Source organism: Chiloscyllium plagiosum, unplaced genomic scaffold (genome assembly GCF_037043375.1).
Source record: "Chiloscyllium plagiosum isolate Xiang-an unplaced genomic scaffold, Cpla_swu_hap1 HiC_scaffold_5, whole genome shotgun sequence".
In the NCBI taxonomy this organism is placed as follows: domain Eukaryota; kingdom Metazoa; phylum Chordata; class Chondrichthyes; order Orectolobiformes; family Hemiscylliidae; genus Chiloscyllium; species Chiloscyllium plagiosum.
The window spans coordinates 48,601,500-48,624,233 of NW_028270143.1; the positions used below are offsets into that span (position 1 = coordinate 48,601,500).

The 22,734-nt window shown below is 40.2% G+C and overlaps 1 long non-coding RNA gene across 1 annotated transcript in view; it reads left to right on the forward strand.

Moving 5' to 3' along the window:
• Window positions 1–10,499, forward strand: part of LOC122549837 (uncharacterized) — a 50,516-nt gene extending 40,017 nt beyond the window's left edge. The window contains exons 2-3 of the long non-coding RNA XR_006311677.2: window positions 6,592–6,637; window positions 7,985–10,499. This is a non-coding gene — a long non-coding RNA (uncharacterized LOC122549837). The remainder of the gene's footprint in view (window positions 1–6,591; window positions 6,638–7,984) is intronic.
• Window positions 10,500–22,734: the final 12,235 nt, after the last annotated feature.

A 22,734-nucleotide genomic window follows, 5' to 3' on the forward strand; every position in this document is an offset into this window, starting at 1 on the left:
TCCCTCCAAGGCCCGAAATAATATTTTCACATCCATCAGAGATTTTCCTCAACATCACCCATCTCGTCTACCACATCTGTTGCTCTTGATGTGGTCTCCTCTATATCAGGGAGACAGGACGCCAAACCAGGGAACATCTCTGGGACACACGCACCAAACAACCCCACCACCCTGTGGCCAACCACTTCCATTCTCCCTCCTACTCCCCCAAGGATAAGTTCTAGGCTGCCTCCACCGCCAAATCAAAGCTACTCATCAACTGGAGGAAGAACGTCTCATCTTCCACCTCGGGGATACTTCAACCACACAGCATCAACATCAACTTCATCAGTTTCCAAATCTCCCCTCTCCCACCTCATCCCAGATCCAACCCTCCAACATGGCACAGTCCTTTTGATCTGTCTAACTGTTCATCTTCCTTCTCACTCATCTGCTCCAGCCTCCCCACCCTTCCATTTATTTCTCAGCCCACTTCCTGGTGAAGGGCTTATGCCTAAAACGTTGCCTCTCCTGTACCTCGGATGCTGCCTTACCTGCTGTGCTTTTCCAGCGCCACACTTTGCAAGTCTATATAATACCCAATCCTGCCCTGCCTTCCTGTAGGTGTCTGCCACAACAACATCATTTCACATGGCAATTTGCACCTGCAATGCACCAATCTTATTTACTATACTCTCTAAGTTGACATTATTACAATGTAACCCTGATTTTGGAAAGACTTCGTTTCTCCCTTACTCTGACTTCAGCTATTAACTTATTATGTTCTACTGCTATTTGCCTCTGAGTATTTTGTATACCTCAGCGTTACTCTGTGATATTCTGTCGTAGTTGCCACATCCCTGCTGATTTAGTTTCAATCCTCTCCAACAGCACTAACAAAACACTGTGCAAGAAACTCAATCTTAACTTTAAGTGCAATATGTCCAGTTTGTGCAGCTGTCATTCGCCCAAAGCTAGTCCCAGTGTCCTCAGAATTTTTAGCTGTACCTTGTGCACCATCTTTTCAAGTTAGATTCATCATCATTACCTTTCTATTCCTGTACTCAGCGACATAATTATGGGTGAAGTGCCTGATGACTGGAGGGTGGCTAATGTTGTACCTTTTGTTGAGGAAAGATTGTAAGGAGAAACCAGGGGACTATGGACCTGTGAGTTTGACTTTGGTTGTGGGTATATTTTTGGAGGTGATTATTAATGTATGGACATTTAGAAGCAAAATTAATTAGGGATAGTCAGCATGGTTTTGTGTAAGGAAAATCATGTCTCACAAATTTGATTGAGTCTGTTAAGGAAGTTACCAAAGATTGATGGCAGTGCATTAGATGTTGTTTATTTGGATTTCAGTTAAGCCTTTGGCATGGTAGACTAACTAGTAAAGTTAGGTTATGTGGGATCCATGAAGACCTAGCTAATTGGATACATAATTGGCTTAACAGCAGGAAACAAAGTAATGGTGGAGGGTTGCGTTTGAGATTGGGGGCCTCATGGATTGGTTTAGGGTCCTCTTTTGTTTGTCATTTATATAATTGATTTGGATGAGAATATAGAAGCCATGGTTAGTAAGTTTGCAGGTTTCACCAAAATTGATGGCACATTAGACAGTGAAGAAGTTTATCTAAGATTACAAATGGGTCTTGATGAAATGGGTCAATGGGTTGAAAAATGGCAGATGGAGTTCAATCTGGATAAATGTGAGGTATTGCATTTTGGTACAACAGACAAGGTCAGGGCTTATACAATTAATTGTAGGGCCTTGGGTAGTGTCTTGAACAGACTGACCTGAAGTTGGAGGTACATAATTTGTTGAGGTTTGCATCACATATGGAGAGTGTGTTTAAAAAGGTGTTTGGTATGCTTGCCTTCATTGCTCAGTCCTTTAATTATAGAAGTGGGAAATTACATTGAGGTTGTACAGAACATTAGTGAGGCCTTCTGGAATATTGTGTCCAGTTCTGGTCACCCAGTTAGATGAAGAACATGATCAAGTTGTAGAGGATTCAGAAGAGAATGATCAGAATGTTGCTGGGTGTGAAAGGTTTGAGTTATAAAGACAGGCTGGGACTTTGTTCACTGGAGCGCAGGAAGTTAAGACACGATCCGATAGAAATTCATAAAATAATGAGAGGTACAGACACAGCTAATCGTAGTTGCCTTTTCCTGCGGATGGGCGATGTCAAGATTAGGGGGCAAATTTTTAAGGTGAGAGGAGAGAGATTTCAAAAAAGATATGAGAATTTTTTTTACAGAGGGTAGTTCACATGGAATGAACTTCCTGTGAAAGTGGTGGATGTTTAAAAGGCATTTGGATGGATATATGAATAGGAAAAGTTTGGAGGCGTATGGGCCAGGAGCAGGCAGGTGGGACTAGTTTAGTTTGGGATTATGTTGGACATGGACTGGTTGGACTGAAGGGTCTGTTTCCATGCAGTATGACTCTATGACTCTATGTGACATGAAAATAATAGAACATAGAACATAGAACATAGAATAGTACAGCACAGAACAGGCCCTTCAATCCACGATGTTGTGCCGACCACTGATCCTCATGTATGCACCCTCAAATTTCTGTGACCATATGTATGTCCAGCAGTCTCTTAAATGTCCCCAATGACCTTGCTTCCACAACTGCTGCTGGCAACGCATTCCATGCTCTCACAACTTTCTGTGTAAAGAACCCGCCTCTGACATCCCCTCTATACTTTCCTCCAACCAGCTTAAAACTATGACCCCTCATGTTAGTCATTTCTGCCCTGGGAAATAGTCTCTGGCTAAGGACTCTATCTATGCCTCTCATTATTTTGTATACCTCAAGTAGGTCTCCTCTCCTCCTCCTTTTCTCCAATGAAAGAAGTCCGAGCTCAGTCAACCTCCCTTCATAAGATAAGCCCCCCAGTCCAGGCAGCATCCTGGTAAACCTCCTCTGAACCCTCTCCAAAGCATCCACATCTTTCCTATAATAGGGCGACCAGAACTGGACGCAGTATTCCAAGTGTGGTCTAACCAAAGTTTTATAGAGCTGCAACAAGATCTCACGGCTCTTAAACTCAATCCCCCTGTTAATGAAAGCCAAAACACCATATGCTTTCTTAACAACCCTGTCCACTTGGGTGGCCATTTTAAGGGATCTATGTACCTGCACACCAAGATCCCTCTGTTCCTCCACACTGCCAAGAATCCTATCCTTAATCCTGTACTCAGCTTTCAAATTTGACCTTCCAAAATGCATCACCTCGCATTTATCCAGGTTGAACTCCATCTGCCACCTCTCAGCCCATCTCTGCATCCTTTCAATGTCCCGCTGCAGCCTACAACAGCCCTCTATACTGTCAATGACACCTCCAACCTTTGTGTCGTCTGCAAACTTCCTGACCCATCCTTCAATCCCCCCATTCAAGTCATTAATAAAAATTACAAGCAGTAGAGGCCCAAGGACAGAGCCCGGTGCAACACCACTCACCACAGATAGCTAGGTTCCCCTGTATCCCATTCCTCCTGACCTTCTGAATGAGCCTACCATGGGGAACCTTATCAAATGCCTTGCTGAAGTCCATATACACCACATCCACAGCTCGACCCTCATCAACTTTTCTAGTCACATCCTCAAAGAACTCGATAAAGTTTGTGAGGCATGACCTGCCCCTCACAAAGCCATGTTGACTGCATTTAATCAAGCCATGCTCTTCCAGATGGTCATAAATCCTATCCCTCAGAATCCTTTCTAACACCTTGCTGACGACAGACGCGAGACTTACTGGTCTGTAATTGCTGGGGATTTCCCAATTTCCTTTCTTGAAGAGAGGAATTACATTTGCCTCTCTCCAGTCCTCAGGTACGACTCCAGTGGAGAGCGAGGATGCAAAGATCTTCGCAAGTGGCGAAGCAATTGCATTTCTCATCTCCCAAAGCAGCCGAGGACAAATCTGGTCCGGGCCTGGCGACTTGTCAAGCTTAATGTTTAACAAAATTTTCAGCACATCAGCTTCCTCTATCTCTATCCATTCCAGCATGCACACCTGCTCTTCAAAGGTTTCATTCACTACAAAGTTTGTTTCTTTCGTAAAGACAGAAACAAAAAACTCATTTAGGGCTTCCCCTACCTCCTCAGACTCCACACACAAATTCCCTACGCTATCTCTGATCGGCCCTACTCTTTCTTTGACCATTCTCTTATTCCTCACATAACTGTAAAATGCCTTTGTGTTCTCCCTAATCCGTTCTGCCAAGCCTTTCTCATGCCCCCTCCTGGCTCTCCTCAGACCATTTTTGAGCTCTTTTTTCACCTGTCTGTAATCCTCTAGGGCTGAGCTTGACCCTAGCTTCCTCCACCTTATGTAAGCTACCTTTTTCCTTTTGACGAGAAGCTCTACCGCTCTCATCATCCAAGATTCCTTTATCTTACCCCTTCTTGCCTGTCTCAGAGGGACATATTTATTCATCAGTTGCAACAACTGTTCCTTAAACAGTCTCCACATGTCTATAGTGCCTTTACCATGGAACAATTGCTCCCAATCCATGCTTCCTAACTCTTGTCTAATCGCATCATAGTTTCCTCTTCCCCAATCAAATATCCTCCCATTTTGCCCAATCCTCTCCTTCTCCATAGCTATGTAGAATGTGAGGCAGTTGTGGTCACTATCTCCAAAATGCTCTCCCACCACAAGATGTGATACCTGCCCCGGCTCGTTTCCGAGCACCAATTCTAGAACGGCCTCTCCCCTCGTCGACCTGTCAACGTATTGAGTTAGGAAACCCTCCTGAACACACCTTACAAGAACAGCTCCATTCAAATCTTCTGCTCGAAGGAGGTTTCAATCGATATTGGGAAAGTTAAAGTCACCCATTACAACAACCCTACTACGTCCACACTTTTCCAAACTCTGCCGACCTATGCTTTCTTCTATCTCCCTGCTGCTATTGGGGGGCCTATAGTAAACCCCTAACGAGGTGACTGCTCCCTTGCTGTTCCTAATTTCCACCCATACTGACTCGGTAGGCAGATCTTCCTCGACAATGGAAGCTTCTGTAGCTGTGATACCCTCTCTGATTAGTAGTGCTACACCCCCTCCTCTTTTTCCCCCCTCCCTGTTCTTTTTAAATGCTCTAGACCCTGGGACATCCAGCAACCATTCCTGCCCCTGAGAAACCCATGTCTCTGTTATGGCCACAACATCACAGCACCAGGTACTGATCCATGCTCTAAGTTCATCACTTTTATTTCTGATACTCCTTGCGTTAAAGCAAACACACTTTAACTGATCCCTTGGTTCCTTCCCAGGAAAATCCTTCCCGCTAGCTGGTCTACTTCTTGCTCTTGCCTCATCTGCATCAACTCTCACCTCTGGTATACAGCTCAGGTTCCCATCCCCCTGCCATACTAGTTTAAACCCTCTAGAACTACTCGAGCACACCTTCCACCCAGGACATTGGTCCCCTTCCAGTTCAGATGCAACCCATCCTTCTTGTACAGGTTCCACCTTCCCCAGAAGGCATCCCTACTGGATGCCTTCTGGAGGTTACTTCTTTGAAGGTCCTCTGGCTAATTTTCCACTGAGTTCCCTAAATTCTGATTGCAGAACTACAGTTCTCGGCATGTATCATTGATACTAATATGGGCTACAGACTCAGGCAGATCACCTTCCCCAGAAGCAATGTCCTGCAGCAATGCGACATCCTTGATCCTGGCACCATGGAGATAACATACCATTCTTGAGTCACGGTGACAGCCACAGAAATGCCTGTTTGTTCCCATAACTAATGAATCCCTTACCATGAGTGTCCTTCCATTCAACATCCTTCCTTCCTGTGTGGCTGGCCCACCAGTGGTGCCATGTTTCTGCTGCTTGCTGCAGTTCTGTGGAACCATTCTGTTCACTACTATCTGGAATGGAAAACCAGATCTCCATTGGGATTTAGGGGACACTTGCATGAACTACCGAGCAGTCTTGAAGTCTCTGGTGGTCACCATGCCCTATCTGCCTACATGGGCCTAACCAGCAATGCTACCACCTCTCTAGGCACGGTAAGGTGTTAGTAACTGGTATTTCACTTCATGTCAAGAATGAAAGAATGGAAATATTTTCTCTGACGAATGGGCCCTATATTAAACCTGAGAATGGTTACCACTTTGTTTTACTCCCACCAAAAACATACACCTTAACAACACAAATGCTATTTACTTACCAGGATTAACATCCTGGAGGATATCAGTTTAATTGCAGCATCTGTTTAAAGGAATCCTGAAGGTACTGTTGAATTTCCGGTGGGAATGTCTCAGTATCCTTTCCCAGATCTTACTGAATGATGACTGGGGTCTGAGTATAACGCGGCTTCACTTGAACACTGACTCAGTAATCCATGGAACCACTATTTCCAACAGTGGAAATCCAGATGGAGTATTATATTCCCCAATGTATTTACTCATTTTGGTAAATTAGACTGATGGCATGTCAAGTTGACCCATCAATAAAAGAGACAAATTATTTATGTCCCTATCTATTTTGTTTCTTTAAAAACTGACTGACTTTGGGTTCATGGTGTTTTAACTGATTAATAGGAATCTGCTTGTATCACTTTTTCTTTTCTGCCCAACAGGAAGATGATTAGCTGTGGCAACAAATAACCAGACCTTCCCAAATTGGTAAGAACTTCATAACTGCATTATTTTGTGAATTAAAACCTTGGAGGTGATACTTGCCTTCAGGGTGAAATTGGATTGGTTTGAATGCTGCAAGTCACAGTGGAATCTCAAGTCCTCATATTGTTTGTTTTTTAAATCTAACTTCACATGGAGTTTTCATCATGACTTCAAGAATATGGTCAGGTATGTCCAGGGATTATACAATTGTAATGGAGGAAAATTCTCTGCATCAATCCCAACAGCTTGCAGTTATTCAACATCTTTGACAAAAAAATGTCCTGAGCTGTTCCACAGAACTGTGTCAGAGAAATTGGGGAAGTGTCAGAGAATGCCAATACAAGGAGGGAAATTGGCAGGACTAACTAAACATCTGGCTTTTAGCAAAGAGTTTAAAGAAGGGGAGTGATCTGGAGAGATTTAGTCAGGAATTTACAAAAACAAAAGTGTGAAGTGGTTAAGACATGGCTGAAAATGATGGGGCAAATGTGAGCAATGCCCAAGATTCAGGCATTGCCTGGGCTGCTGGTTAATGTTGGAGCTGTTACAGAGAGGGAGTGTTCAAGACCGTGAGGGATTGAAACAGGGGTTGAGAATTTTAAATTTGTGGATAGAAAATAATTTGTGATAAAACCTCAGAGTGTGTCCTGTCAAAGTTGATCTAATTCATATCAAAAATAACAAACATCTTAGTTCTTACCATAAGAGAATGTATTTTTTTTTAAGATAGTTGATTACTGCATGATTAACATATTCTACCTGTCCAAAGCATTGATAGTGGTATACATCATAAAGTTTTAGTTTTACCTTGAAGACTTCCCAAAGTTTTTGTCTCCGCTCCATTGTAAAGCTCGAAACCCAAATCTGATACTGTAGGAAGGGGCTCCTCCCATCTCCTGGACATAAGATTAATCTGAAGGATGACTGTAACCTCTGAAGAAGTTTTAGGTGCCAGCAAACATTCCATCCATTTGAGGAGAAGGTTCTTGATGACATGAAGATTTATTCCCTTTTGCAGATTTGGTCGCTGGTCTGTCCCAGCCACCTGGATGACTGACCAAATGTCAAATTGCTGTTCTTTAAATTGGCCCTTTGAATGTGGTCTTAATGTCTAGGAACATGTAGGTCCAATACACAGTTCACTTTGAAGTTTAGGTAATGTCACTGGGCTGTACATTTGCTCTGCTCATGTTGGAAGTGGTGTAACAGTACCACTAAAAGGCACAAGAAACTGACTTATTTGCATTCTCAACTTTCCCATCCTTTTTGAGTATAAACTAAAATCAGATTTTGTACCTCAAACATGTCAATTAATTGTGACATTATTTTTCATTTCTAATTGAATTCTAGGATCTCTGCAGTAACAAGGCGGAAAACAGGATTTTGACTCTGGACGTGTGTTTTACCCACAATTCTGTTGTCTTTCAGCATTTCAACAAAATTCCACACAAGGAACATCTTGTTTTACGATACAAAGGATGTACCATGTCTAAGATGTATTTTGGCTTTCTGTCACCTTCATCTTCAGATATGTTCAACCTCAAATCTGATTTAGTTTGTCTTAAGTGAACAATTTTAATAATTTCTTAAGCAGCATAGTTTCTTTCTTCATCTAACCTGAGAGCTTGAGTGACCTTTGACATTCCTCCATTGATATTTAATACTCCTGGGATAATCAATCTTGTCAAAATTATTTCACCATTTTTAATGCTCATCCTTATGCAGGTCTCATGTCCTTGAACTTTCCATAGACAAGAGCTGATTTAAGAATTATTATATAAATATTACATTTTGAGCTGTATTATCAGAAACCAGTTCATCTGGAATCGCATCCCATTGAAACCTTGTTTATGGAGTTTAATTTTTAAAAATCCAGAAAACAAACAGAATCCAGATATATTTTTGCTTATTTTAAGATGTTTCCATATCAACTAGGTTTTGTTCAAGTTTTACAATAAAATTATGTCAACTTTATTTGTGTCTCAACATAGGTTTCTTTAATAGTGTCGTGATTTGCTAAATGTTTCTTTTGCTTTTCATGAATTGCTCTTTTCACTACTTTAACATCAAAGTGCAGCCTACTCTTTAATCAAAAATAAAAAAAATATTGGATGCAGAAATTTGGTACACATATAAATGTTTTTAGAGGTGCTCAACAGGTCAGGTAGCAGCTGCAAAAAAGCAGACGTCAGGCAATGAATTGTACATGGGATCTTTCATCAGAACCCAAAACATTCACAAATTTGTACTGTCTTTTCCTGATTCGCTTGCAGAATTTACTTCTTTTTGCTTTAACTTACTGAAATTTTAAGTAGTTTCAGTACACTCCTCTATGATCTGCCAGAAGTAATTGCACAACCCAATGAAACTCCTCAGGTCTCTTATGTTGATAGTTACCTCTAAATTCAGTATAAGCTGAACATGGTTATGCTGCATTAGAACTCTGCCCGACATGAATTACTTGTCACTCTCCTATCATCATTTTCTTCTTTGCTTTTATCACAATACAGCTCAGTTGATTCAATGTGTGCTTCAATTTTGCAAACTGATCAGATCAGGTTTGACTATTTATCACAATGTCAACAAGTGCTTCATGTAGAAAATAATAGTTGTGACTGCTGTGTTAAACTAAATAGTCTGGCATAGTGCATTTAATTAGTTATTGTTATCTGCTGAAACCAACTTGCCTGATTGTCTGACTGGTGGATTTACATCTAAGTAAAAATACATTTATAGCATGCAATCTGCAACATTTCCTTTCCCTAGTTCTAACACCTTTTTGGTGATTGAATTATTTTTAAAAGACAATCCTTATACATAATGACAACTTTAAAAAATACATTTTAGTGTTAAAATATGTAGTTTGTGAAACAGGATTGCTGTGTATGCTGACTGTGCAGATGGTTTGTCATAAATAAACTGAATTTATTATCTTGGTTGGTGGCAGGAAAACAGTGAAAATGAAGCATGTGCCTGTTGCACCAATACATAAAAAAATTCAAAACCAATCAAACAAAGCAGCTCTTTAAAAGATCCAGTGATAAAATATTAGATATGTATCATTCTTCGCAAGAAGTTCCAAATCTTGCTATGTTATTTTCTTTGAAATGGTGATTAAAATTCTAGACTGATACCAACATTTTCTCTCTTTTTGAATCATAGAAGAAGAGACACAATCCACATCTAAGCCTTCCGAAATATTCTTAGAGTAGAAATATATTCTGATTAAGCTTTTGCTGCATTTATTGGATATCACTCATTTTTCTTCAGAAAAATTATGAAAATTAAAGAATGATTTTGATTTTTTAATGTAACGTGTGTGATAAGTGCAATTTGAAAAAATCTGGAGGAATTTAAGATGTGGAGCTTATTTGGTAAGATTTTGCTGTAAGTTGTTTGTACTGCTTTCTTCTTAAATGTTATTTAATTGAAAAAGATATTCACTCAAAATCATTTCCATGCATTTGCTATGTTGACCTATTCACTTATTTCACTTCATATCCACTTCATGATTGTAGGTTAGACAATGACAGTTTTGAACCTTTTATGCATAGTAGTTCTGTCTTTACTGATGTGTTCTCAATGATTTCACAGTACCTCCGATGTAAAGATTTTATCCATAAATTACAAACTGTATTTTACTTTATAACCTGTTCTTCAAATATTGCTTGACCAGAAGGTGAGATGTTACAGTATTTGGTGTAAAATAATCTCCGGATTATGAATGCTCTCATATTATAATTACTCCATTCAGGAAGGTATACATTGACAGCTGTCACAATTTTATTGGCTAAAATAACTGATATATTTATTTGTAGCCAAGTACATATATTAAAAAAAGGTTAAAATATTAACACAGCGTAAACATAAATATGCAATGCTTGGGAAATGGTTGAAATAGCCTTTGATAAGCAGCCTTCAGAAGAGATTTGAAAAGTTTTCAACTGTTGTGTTATCTCACACTATTGTAGAACTACAGAATTGAAACAATTCTGTTTTAATGTATTGAATTCCATTGAAATCCTACTTCAGGCAAATTGAAGGCATTTTCAGTGAGGAGTCCTGTTCATTTGGGACATGTTTGGTAATCATAGGTGTCAAGGTCTTCAGGCTGGCCCTTTGTTCTTCAGGCTGATGGTCCATGAAATATTGACCTTTGCCCAGCACCCTCCAACCCCCTCCCCACTGTTGACTGTTCCCCCTCACTGGATGTCTACAATTAGTCAGACTTGAATTACAGTTAGTTAATAATTACACTCATAGAAACAAAAATATACATAAACAATGTAAGAAGAGCAGATTCTCTAAGTCCAGAGCAGGAACCATTTGCAGAGAGAAATAAAACCAATGTTTTATATCAATGGTAGTTTCTGAAGATATTGTTGACCTAAGTAAAACGTTGACCATCTGAGTAATTCTAATATTTTCTATCTTTATTTCAGATTTTCAACATCTACAGTATTTTGCTTTTGCTGTAGAAATAAATGTATTTACAGTTTTCAAATCTGCCGGGACCTTTCCAGAATCAAGGGCTTTTGTACTTCGAGGGTCTCCCTCCCTTCCTGGCGTTTAGCTACAACCTCAGGTCCCTCTGCATCATGCTAGCCTGCAGCTGCTGGGGTCATTATTTAATTTAAACTTTAAAGAGTTGGCGTGAATGTGTCCCCATTTAGAAAGTCTCCCTCTCATTTATTCAAAGGGCATCTTGCTGTTTTTTTAAAGTGCATTAGGGTCTACTACAGATCTTCTGAGATTGAGACCCTGCCCAAACAGCACACCCTCTGGCTTGTGAATTGGTCAATCCAGGGTGGTTTTTGACTATCAATTGATGATATCTGGTTTCTGAAGACTATGAAATATCCTTCTCTCAGTTTCTATTCCTTGGTTTAGGTTGTTGTGATATGACTGAGTGTGTCATTTATTGCAAAAAAAAAGATGAAATTGGAGCTAAGTGGTTAACAGCAAGATTCATTCAGTACAATCATCAGATATGTCACTTTTGCACCTGAAAATCTTCAGACACCCTAACAGTTTCTTATCAATCACGCAACCTATTATTAACATAATGCTATTTGAACTTCTGGGATTTGGACTTAAAAAACCAGGTCATAATTCATTATGCATCACTAACTGTATGTAAATGGAAGGCTTTGGTAGACTATTTCAAAGGGCAGATAAGAGACAACTACATTGCCATTGGTTTGGAGTCACATGTAGGCCAGACCCTGTTAAGAATGGCAGATTTCTTTCCCTTCAGGAAATTAGTGAACCAGCTGGCTTGTTACAACAATTTGTGATAATTGACTTGGTGACTATTACTGAAGCTTGCTCTGTTTTCCAGGTCTATTAATTAATTCAAAGTTTGTGCGAAGGTTTGTAGCTCGGGTGCTCGTTGTTGTGGTTCTGTTTGCGAGCTGGGTATTTGTGTTGCAGACGTTTCGTCTCCTGTCTAGGTGACATCCTCAGTGCTTGGGAGCCTCCTGTGAAGCGCTTCTGTGATCTTCCCTTCGGCATTTGTAGTGGTTTGAATCTGCCGCTTCCGGTTGTCAGTTCCAGCTGTCCGTTGCAGTGTATATTGGGTCCAGATCCCTGTGCTTATTGATTGAAACTGTGGATGAATGCCATGCCTCTAGGAATTCCATGGCTGTTCTCTGTTTGGCTTGTCCTATAATAGTAGTGTTGTCCCAGTCAAATTCATGTTGCTTGTCATCTGCGTGTGTGGCTACTAAGGCTAGCTATCGACTGGGACAACACTACTATTATAGGACAAGCCAAACAGAGAACAGCCAGGGAATTCCTCGAGGCATGGCACTCATCCACAGATTCAATCAATAAGCACATCGATCTGGACCCAATATACCGACCACTGCAATGGACAGCTGGAACTGACAACCGGAAGCGGCAGATTCAAACCACTACAAATGCCGAAGGAAAGATCACAGAAGCGCTTCACAGGAGACTCCCAAGCACTGAGGATGTCACCTAGACAGGGGACGAAACGTCTGCAACACAAATTCCCAGCTCGGCGAACAGAACCACAACAACTATTAATTAGTGCCAGAGAGTGAACAGGTCTATCAGTGTTCCAAAATCTATCAATATGCTGAGGATTAAAGAAGTGAGTAATTTCTATCCAGTATTGAATTGGTAAAACTATTTCACATGACAATAACCACAAGGGGTAAAATGCCTAATATTGGCTGGGATCTATTTTCCATACTTCTTTGAATTCCTTGAGGAACTTGTGTTTGGGCAATTTACAGATTGCCAATCATAAGCAGTCTGGGACACTTTAGTGCATAGCAATTAGATGCGATTTTGGAGATACAGGTTCTTGTTTCAAATCAGATGCCGAATCATGTAGTTAGCTATTGGTCTGTATCTGGTGTTGAGAGGAATTCCCGCCTCGGGCAACTGTCTGTGTGGAGTTTGCACATTCTCCCCCATATCTGCGTGGGTTTCCTCCGGGTGCTCCAGTTTCCTCCCACAGTCCAAAGATGTGCAGGTTAGGTGAATTGGCCATGATAGATAGCCCATAGTGTCAGGTGCATTAGTCAGGGGTGAATGTAGGGGAATGAGTCTGGGTGGGTTGCTCTTCGGAGGGTTGGTGTGGACTTGTTGGGACAAAGGGCCTGTTTCCACACTGTAGTGAATCTAATCTAATCTAATCTAATCTAATCTAATCTAATCCTCCAGGGTCTGATGTTTTATTCTGTAAGGGACTAGCTGACCTTACCATGGGTACAATCTGTATATGACAATTACCTTCTCTGGGCAGAGCTCAGTGACATTGACTAGGGCCTGTGATCCAATTACAACATCTGCAGTTGAAGGTAATGCCATTTGAACAATGTAGACATGACCAACGCATGGGATCCAGTAATTACCTGGCAATTACATCTCAACCTCAGACTCATAACCAAGCTTTGGTATCCTGGTATAAGAAGTTGAACTGAAGTTATTCCAGCTTCAGACTATGGCCAAATGGGGGTTCATATCATTAGGATTGAAGAAGTAACTTATTTCTATCTAATATGGAATTGGTAAAACTCTTTCAGCATGTCAATAATAACAAGGGGTGGTATGTCTATTATTGGCTGGGATCTATTCTCAACTTCCAAACATTAAGGATCTTTCTAATCATGCATTCACAAGAAGAAATTAAGTCATTTTCACCTTTAATATATTTACAAAGCATTTTGAAGTAATTGTAGCAGTTATTATAAATGCTACATTAAATAATGCAGAATATGATTTCAAAATTCTCTAGGTTCTGTCAAAGACCTAGTAGATTTGAAAACCATAAATGTATAGGCCAATTAGTCTAACATTTGTCATTGGGAACATGATGGAATTCTTTACAAGGGAATTACTAGTGGGGTATTTGGGTGAACATAATACAAATAAGTAGCAACATGATTTTATGAAAGGAAAATTTATGATAATTCTTCAAGGATGTAACAAAATGAGTAGATAAAGGGAAATAAAAGATGTAGCATATTTAGATTTCCAAAATATATTCAATAAGGTTTCACATAAAAGATTACTACATAAGTTAAGAGCGAGTGATTTTGCCAATAATATACCAGTATTGATAGAGGATTGGCTAGTGAATAAGAATCAGTTTCAGATTGGAAAACTGTAACTTGTGGAGTGTCACATGGATCAGTTATGGAACCTCTAGCTTAGTTCCCTCTCGAAAGTATAGATAAGCACAGCAGCACAGGAATGTTGTGTGTATTATAATAGGCTACACACAATGGTAATGTTCATTGTGAGAAAGGTGAGCGGGAATGTTAAACACCAAATGCACAATGTCAAACAGCTTGAGAGACAAAGAACAGGAAAAACGTTCAAGGTGATTGGAGGAGCAACAAGTGTGAGAGATGTCAGTATCATCAGAGTTAAGCTGCTAAATGAGATAAATTAATTAATTAAGTGACTGAATAGCTATAAGGGGGGATCATATTTTCCCTAGGATGTTGAAGGCCAAGGGGTGATTTTATAGAAGTCTTGAAAATCATGAGGTGCATGGATATGATGAATAGACAAGGCCTTTTCCCCACAGTAGTGGGGTCCAAACTAGAGGGCATAAGTTTAAAGTGAGAGGGGAAAGATTTAAAAAGGATCTAAGGGGCAACTTCTTCATGTAAGGGGCAGTGCATGTATGGTATGAGCTGCCAGAGGAAGTAGTGGAGTTTGATATAGTTACAAAATTTAAAAGGCATCTGGATGGGTCAAATGCTGGCAAATGGGATTAGGTTCATTTAGAATATCTGGTCGGCATGGACAAGTTAAACCGAGGGGTCTGATTCCATGCTGTACATCTCTTTGACTCTATGACTCTATGTGGACCTGTGTATGAATTGAGCTCTATGAGTGAGTAGCCAATAACCTCTACCCACAAAACAAAAAGTTTAATTTACCAACAAGTTTAGATCCTATCTGATATTAGTGGCAACGAATTAATGTCTAAATAAGAAGATAGGAAATTAAGAAGTCTTTTTCAGATGAAAGATTGCAAATTTGAGATACTTTTGAGAAGAACAGCTGAAACCAAGTACAAAATATCAAGTTAGGATTTTCTATTGATGCTCTGTGAAACTGAAATGTATGATAAATTTTAAAATGGAGCAAAGATATAGGCACAGGTTATATCCTTACGGTATAGAAAAATAGCAGCAGGAGTAGGCCATTCAGCCCCTCCATCTTGTTCTGCTATTCAATGAGAACATGGCTGATCTGTGGATTAACTCCATATATCTGATCATTGCATTGAGTATAGAAGTTTGGATATAATGTGTCTTTGCAAGAAATTGGTGAAGCCCCTTTTAGAATACTGCATTCAATTCTGGTCTACCTGCTACAGGAAGGGTGTTATTGAACTTAAAAGGTTCAGACAAGGATGTTGGCAGGGTTAGAGGGTCTGAGCTATAGGGAGAGGCTGAATAGGCTAGCGCTTTTTTCCCTGGAGCGTCGGAGGCTGAGAGGTCACCTTATAGAGGTTTACAAAATTATGAGGGGCATGGATAGGATAAATAGCCAAGGTTTTTTCCCCAGTGTAGGGAAGTCCAAAACTAGAGGGCATAGGTTTAAGGTGAGAGGGGAAAGGTTGAAAAAGGGACCTAATGAGCAACTTTTTCATGCAGAGGGTGGTGCGTGTATGAAGCAAATTGCCAGAGGTTGTGGAGGAGGCAGGTACAATTGCAACATTTAAAAGACATCTGCTTGGGTATATGAATAGGAAGATTTTAGAGGGGTATGGGTCAAATGCTGGCAAATGGGACTAGATCAATTTAGGATATTTGGTCAGCGCAGATGATATGGACCAAAGGGTCTGTTTTTGTGCTGTATAATTTTATGACACCATGACCTTTGCTTAACAGAAAATTATCTGTCTCAGATTTAAAATTAACAACTGATCCTGCATCCACTACCATTTATGAAAGAGAGTTCCAACTATCTACCACCTGGTGTTTAGAAGTGCCTCCTAACATCTCTCTTCATCATTCTGGCCTTAATTTTCAGACCATGCTCTCTAGTTCTAGAATCCTAAATGAGTGGAAATGGTTCACCTTTATTTACCCTGTATTTTCCTGTAAATATTTTGAAGACTTCAATTAGATCACCCATTAAATTTCTAAATTGTGCAGAAAACAGACTTAATTTGTGCAATCTGTCAGAGGAAGTGGTAAATGCAGGTACATATACAATAGTGCAAAACTGTGCAGTTTAGGTGAATTGGCCATGCTAAATTGCCCATAGTGTCCAGGGTGTACAGGTTAAGTGGATTAGCCATGGGAAATGTGGGGTTATAGGGATAGGAAGGGGTGGTGGTCTGGGTGGGAGGATCTTTTGAGAGTTGATGTGGACTCAATGGGCCGACTGGCTTGCTTCCACACTGTAGGGATTTTATGTGCTTTGATTCTATGACATTTAATAGACATTTGGACAGGTACATGAATAGGAAAGATTTAGGGGGATCATGGTGAAATACAGGAAAGTGGGACTAGTTTACTTGGTCATCTACATGAACGAGTTGGACCAATGGGTCTGTTTCTGTCCTGTATGACTTTAGGTCTCTACATCATACTATCTCCAAGACTAATATATCCTTCCAAAGGTGTAACGACCAGGTCCACTCACAGAACTCCAAGTGGGGTCTAACTAGGGTTTTGTATAATTGCAGCATAATCTCTGCGTTCTTGTACTGCAGTGCCCTAGACATAAAGGGCAGCTTTCCATTAGCTTTCTTGTTTATTTTCTGTACTTCATGTCCTTCAGTGAAGGAAATCTGCCAGCCTTACCTGGTTTGGCCTATATGTTACTCCAGATTACTACAGCAATATGGTTGAGTCTTAACTATTCTCCGTGCAATTAGGGATGGGCAATAAATGCTGGCCTAGTCACTTCACCTTACGAAGGAGCAGCGCTCCGAAAGCTTGTGATTTCAAATAAACCTGTTGGACTATAACCCGGTGTCGCGTGACTTCTGACTTTGGCCGAGTCAGTAACATTTACATCTGTGAATGAATAAAAAAAATCTGTGCACCTGAACGCTCAAGACCTATGCACCTGAACGCTCAAGTCTCACTGGACATCCATTGTATTTAACTTCAAACCATCCAGAAAGTACTCTGGTCTGTCCGTTTTTCCATCCGAAATGGATAACCTCCCATTTGTTTACATTGAAATCCATCTGCCCCAGTTTTGCCCATTCACCTAGTTATGCATTAAACATTCTGATCAATTAAATGTATGTGAGGCATGGTCAGGTTTAGAAAGCCACATGGTTATTCCATCGAAGAATCTATAACGTAATTTAACAGATTATATGCAAGACTGAAAACATTCTGCATGTAGATTCTAAACTGAGCGCTTACCTTTAAATAGTTGAACTATACAGAAGTGATGAACATAGATAGATCCCTAGTATTAACTAAAATTAAAATTTCAGAATGCAATCTGCTGTTGAAACTGATGGCTGAACAATGAATAAAATATTTGAAGAACATTCATACCATTGGCTTTCATGGCTCAAATGGACCATTCAGCAGTAAAGAATGAAGGTTGACCGCTCAATTACACTACCTTTATCCCTTGTAGCTTTTATTTATCTATGTGTCAGCAAATTTAGCAACCAGATCTTCATCCAAATAATTTATATAATTTGTGAAAGATTGAGGCCTCAGGATTGAGTCAAATGGCACACAGCTCATTACATGTAGCGAACCAAAAAAATGATCCATTTATGACTAGTCTCTGTTTCTTGATTGATAACCAAACTTATTAACTTTGTCAATATGTTATGTCATGAGATTTTGCTTTCCAAAATAATCTTTGATGTAGTATCTTATCAAATGTCATCTAGAAATCTTAAACAGACTACATCCACCAGTTTCTCATAGTCCACAAAACAAATTCCTACCTCAGAAAACTCTAATAAATTCACAGAACCATATTGACTCTGCCTGAGTTGCACTGAATATTTCTAAGTCCCTTGCTTTAACGTCTTTAATAGCTTTTAACATTTTAGCGATGACAGATGTTAACTGATCTAAGTTGTACTGTTTTCTGTCTCCCTTCCTGTTTGCAGAAAGGAATGACATTTGCTATTTTCAGCTGTCACAGCACTTCCTCAGAATCTCAGGAATTTTACTAGCCACTTCTTTTCAGAGCCGAGCATGAAGTCCATCAAGGCCAACAGCTCCAAACATTTTCTCAGTACCATTTTGATGATTTTCCTGCGTTCCTTTCTCCCTTCCATTTCTTGATTTAAAGTTATTTTTGGGATGATACTTATATTCTCTGTAGTGAAGACCAATGCAAAATACCTGGTTAATTCATCTGCCATCTCCTTAATTTCCTTTTATTATTCCACAGACTAATTTTCTATGTTGACAATGTTAATGACTTTTTAACTATCTATATAAACTCTTACTATTTGTTTTATATTTCTAACTAGTATTCTCTTGTATTTTATTTTCTCACTCCTTACTAACCTTTTTAATAATCATTGCTTTTTAAAAATATTCTATGTAATCTTCACGTTTCCCTCATTTATCTTTAAACTAGTCATTCATTATCTAATCTTATTTGCACTATGCTAATAGATAAATTATTACCACTGAGCTTCTGCTTTTCAATTTGGAAGTGGGCAAGCAACACAGCCTTCTAGATTCTTGCTCTTTGCTATAGAGAATGGTGTCAATATTCCCCACTATACCCTCCCCTAGAGCCACTCTCATTCTAACAGCCCCCTGCACCATGGTCAGTTAGTCTAGCCACCCTGCAGCTCTCGCTCTCATCCAAACTAGCTGAAAGTACTTCAGACCTGGGTGAGATTCCTCCACTTTCTGCGCCCCCTTACCTGACTCATTCACAATCACACCTTCCTGTCACTGATCAGTGACCAAACCAGAAGATCCTGTCCCACAGTGTGACCACTTCCTCCCAAAAAATGTCCAGGTATATTTCCTCTTCCTGCTGCATCATGATGTCTGCAGGTCATAAACACTGCTTTCGGATTCTTTTAGTCACAGACAGTTAATGAATAAAACATAGAATCTTGTGGTTGCAATTCTTTTAATTGGTAACTAGAAGTTAAACTTTGTTTCTAATATTTGCTGGTCTCAACCATGATCAAAACATGGTGTAATGTGATGTTTCTGCTGCAGGACATGCATGAGGAGGCTTCCTCTAAAAGATTTCATTCCCTCGGAGGGTACAGGATGTAAAGTCATACAGGCATTTAAATACCTCCACTTGGTGGATCCACATATAACTTAAACAACAAGTAATTCAACAATTCAATGGGATGGGATGCTCTTCAGAGGGTCAGTGTGAACTCAATGGCCCGAATAGCCTGCTTCCATGCTCTAGGGATTCTGTGACTCTATATGCTATAGAGACTAAGAGGTTGCCTCTTGAGTTTCAAGCATGTCTTTGAAATGACTCCATGCAGGCCCTGACAACAGACATGTAGATTTTGATTGCCAGTTTGTCAGGTACATTTAAGGAGGAACATAGATTCTTTATCCATGGCTTTACAACATGTCACTAATCTTCAACAATCCTGCCTGTACCAGAATGATAAAAGTGGTGCTGGCTCAGGAGGGAAACGGTAATGAATGGAGAAATGGAAACCGAATTTTCATTAGAAACGCTCCCAATTCTCTTCCGCTGCCTCACTCTCAACCAATACCTGATATGCTGCCTCACACGCTTTTGCTGGGGCAATCCTGAGAACGTTAGTTAGGAGCATCTCAGCATTCACAGCAGGGGTGCCAGCAACCCGAACTCCTACTGAAACCACACAGAACACAGCAAACAGATATGGAAGAAATGAAAGTTAAAGAAATTGTAATTCACTGATTTGTATTAACAATATGGTTGCTTCCTGATGGCCAGCTCATTTTCTTAGTTATTTTATGGCAAATTAGATGCAAGAAGGATGGATGTACAGTTGCTGGATGAGTGGTTGAAGAACTTTTTCCTGTGAAGTGGGTAAGGTGAGGAATAGCTAATAGAATTGCATTGGTTTTATTTTCCTATGCAAGTCAATATTAGCTGAATATTTGAGCTGTTTGGGGAAATGAACTGGAATGTACACAGCTCATCTGGCTGAGCCTGCAGATGTCTGCAATTACCAAACACAGGAACTACAGCCTGAATGAAGAAGTACTGCTTTTCTAAGAGCTCAAGGAAGCTGAACCTATGTCTGAAAATCCTGTGATGTGGGCATGCGTCTCGAGTGACCTCAGCGCGTTTCCGATGTAGCTCCCTCTAGTGCTTGTGCACGACACATGGATGATGATGATCGACCTCCTTATGAAGAACCCTGTTAAACATACTCAACATTGCTCCTGCCTGACGGTTATCAATGTGAAATTCTTGAGTTTAAGGAAAGCTGCTTTCATGTTAGGAACATGAATTTGGTTTCTGTGCTCCAAAGAAGGTTATGCCTTTGTAAAACTCTACATTGTGTATGGCTACCTGTTTCTGGTGCAGCAATGGTGTGTCCTTCCAAGATTGGTTTTATGGGGGGTAGTTCTATGGGAATACTCTATGCGGTAGGGATGTGGAGTAAAGAGTTAAATGTAGCTTTACTCATGAGCCTATACATAAAGAGCTATATAACAATGACATCAGATTACATGATCCAGAAGCCTGAGGCTGTAGGGTTCCAGAAGATGTAATTTCTTAACATATCTTGTAAATAGTTATATTTAGTGAAGCATTTTAATGTTCATCTAAAGAATGTAGACCTAACTTTATTTCAGGGGCATCCCTGCTGAATGCTAGAGACTTGTGAAAGGAGCCTATCTTGATATTATGCAGTCATGTGGGTGGATGCCACCCTTCCTAATTTGGACTGCACAGATACAGTTTACAAATTTCTGCATCAGCCTATAAAGGTGAAGAGGTGATGGACACACACCAGCTTATTTAAAAGAACAAGCACCAAACCTGCAGTTTATGTAACTTTGTAGAATTTCTGCTATTCCATATTACTTCAAATTGTGAGTGGAAGGTAGTCATTGCATGTTTATGCACACATAAGGAAATATGTATTGACATTGAGGTCAAAGAATAGAGTTCTGAGCTGTAGACTTGTTATGTTTCACTTTATGAAGAAGCAAACAGGGCACTCAGTAGAACATATGCTTTCACCTCATTGTGTTAACTCAACATTATTACAATTGCATAGCTTTTACTTAAGGCTCTTCTGGGCCTGTTAGATGCTATGCAACCATGAAACTGGGAAAAAAGGAGCCATTTTAGTGAGCAGCCTGCTCACCAAGGAATCCTCAAGATCATTAACATACAATAACCTGCATTGCAAACTCTGCTTATGTTTTGACAGCTGAGACAAATTGCACCACAGCCCTAATATAACCAAAATATTCAAACAAAAATCAATAACATTCTAAATATATCAACCCACAACATTCTAAAGAAAATCCAATTTATCACATCTCTCAATGTTAAAGGATTGTTTAACAAATGGTCAAGTCTGGATTAGCGACACTAAAATCTAAACAGTCTTTCTTATACCATGCAATATCTAAAAAGCAATTTTGTTGAAATCCATATATTAATTGATAAGACTGCAGGCAAACAATCAGGGATTAAGTCATTCAGTCATAGAGGTAATAAATCTAAAAGATTTTGGTCTCCAACTTCATCAACTGGCTGTCGGGAATTTCACATTGGTGACATTTCTTGCAGCTCTGACAAGATTTCTGCTGTAGGCTCCGAGAATTCAGCAAGACAAAAGTGAGGACTGCAGATGCTGGAAACCAGAATTTAGATCAGAGTGGTGCTGGAAAAGCACAGCAGGTCAGGCAGCAGCCGAGGAGCAGGAAAATCGACATTTTGGGAAAAAGCCCTTTATTGAGGCTTTTGCCCGAAACGTTGATTTTTCTGCTCCTCGGATGCTGCCTGACTTGCTGTGCTTTACCAGCACCACTCTGATCTAAACTCCAAGAAATCAGCAGCCTGGCCACTTGCTCACTTTGATCTTTGAGTGTGATCCTTGAGGTGCAAGATACACACAGATAGGATACCCCAAGATGACGGATGGCAGGGTCAGCGGCATTTGGCTCCTGAGCGCTGGGCTCAGCTGGTCATGGGCTCATGCAGTGGGTCTGACCACATCCACATGGCTCCTTTGTTGTCTTTCCAGCTGGGTGTCATGGCATGTTCATTTTGGGTTCATTTGCCCCAAGGCCTCCTCCTGATGTCCTTCTGCAGGAGGCTGGGGCCCTGGGTATCTCCATCCCTGCTCCATCTTGGGCGGCAACAGCGGAATTTGAGCCTGGACCCCACTGGGCAACACAGAGCCAGGACCCGTCATTTGATGCCCAGCTCAGAGGCAATGGGCATGGAAGCCATCCCATTGGTGGCAGCAGAAAAGGAACACCAGCCCAGGAACCCTGGGACAATGTCAGATGGCAGTGACTGGAGGAGCAGAGAGAGTGAAGTCTACAGAGAGGGCAAGATGAACATTTGAAGTGGTTTCAGTAACTTTGATTTAATATCAATTTATTCAATATTTCACAATTTACACAATTTATTAATTCATTCTGTAATCCAAG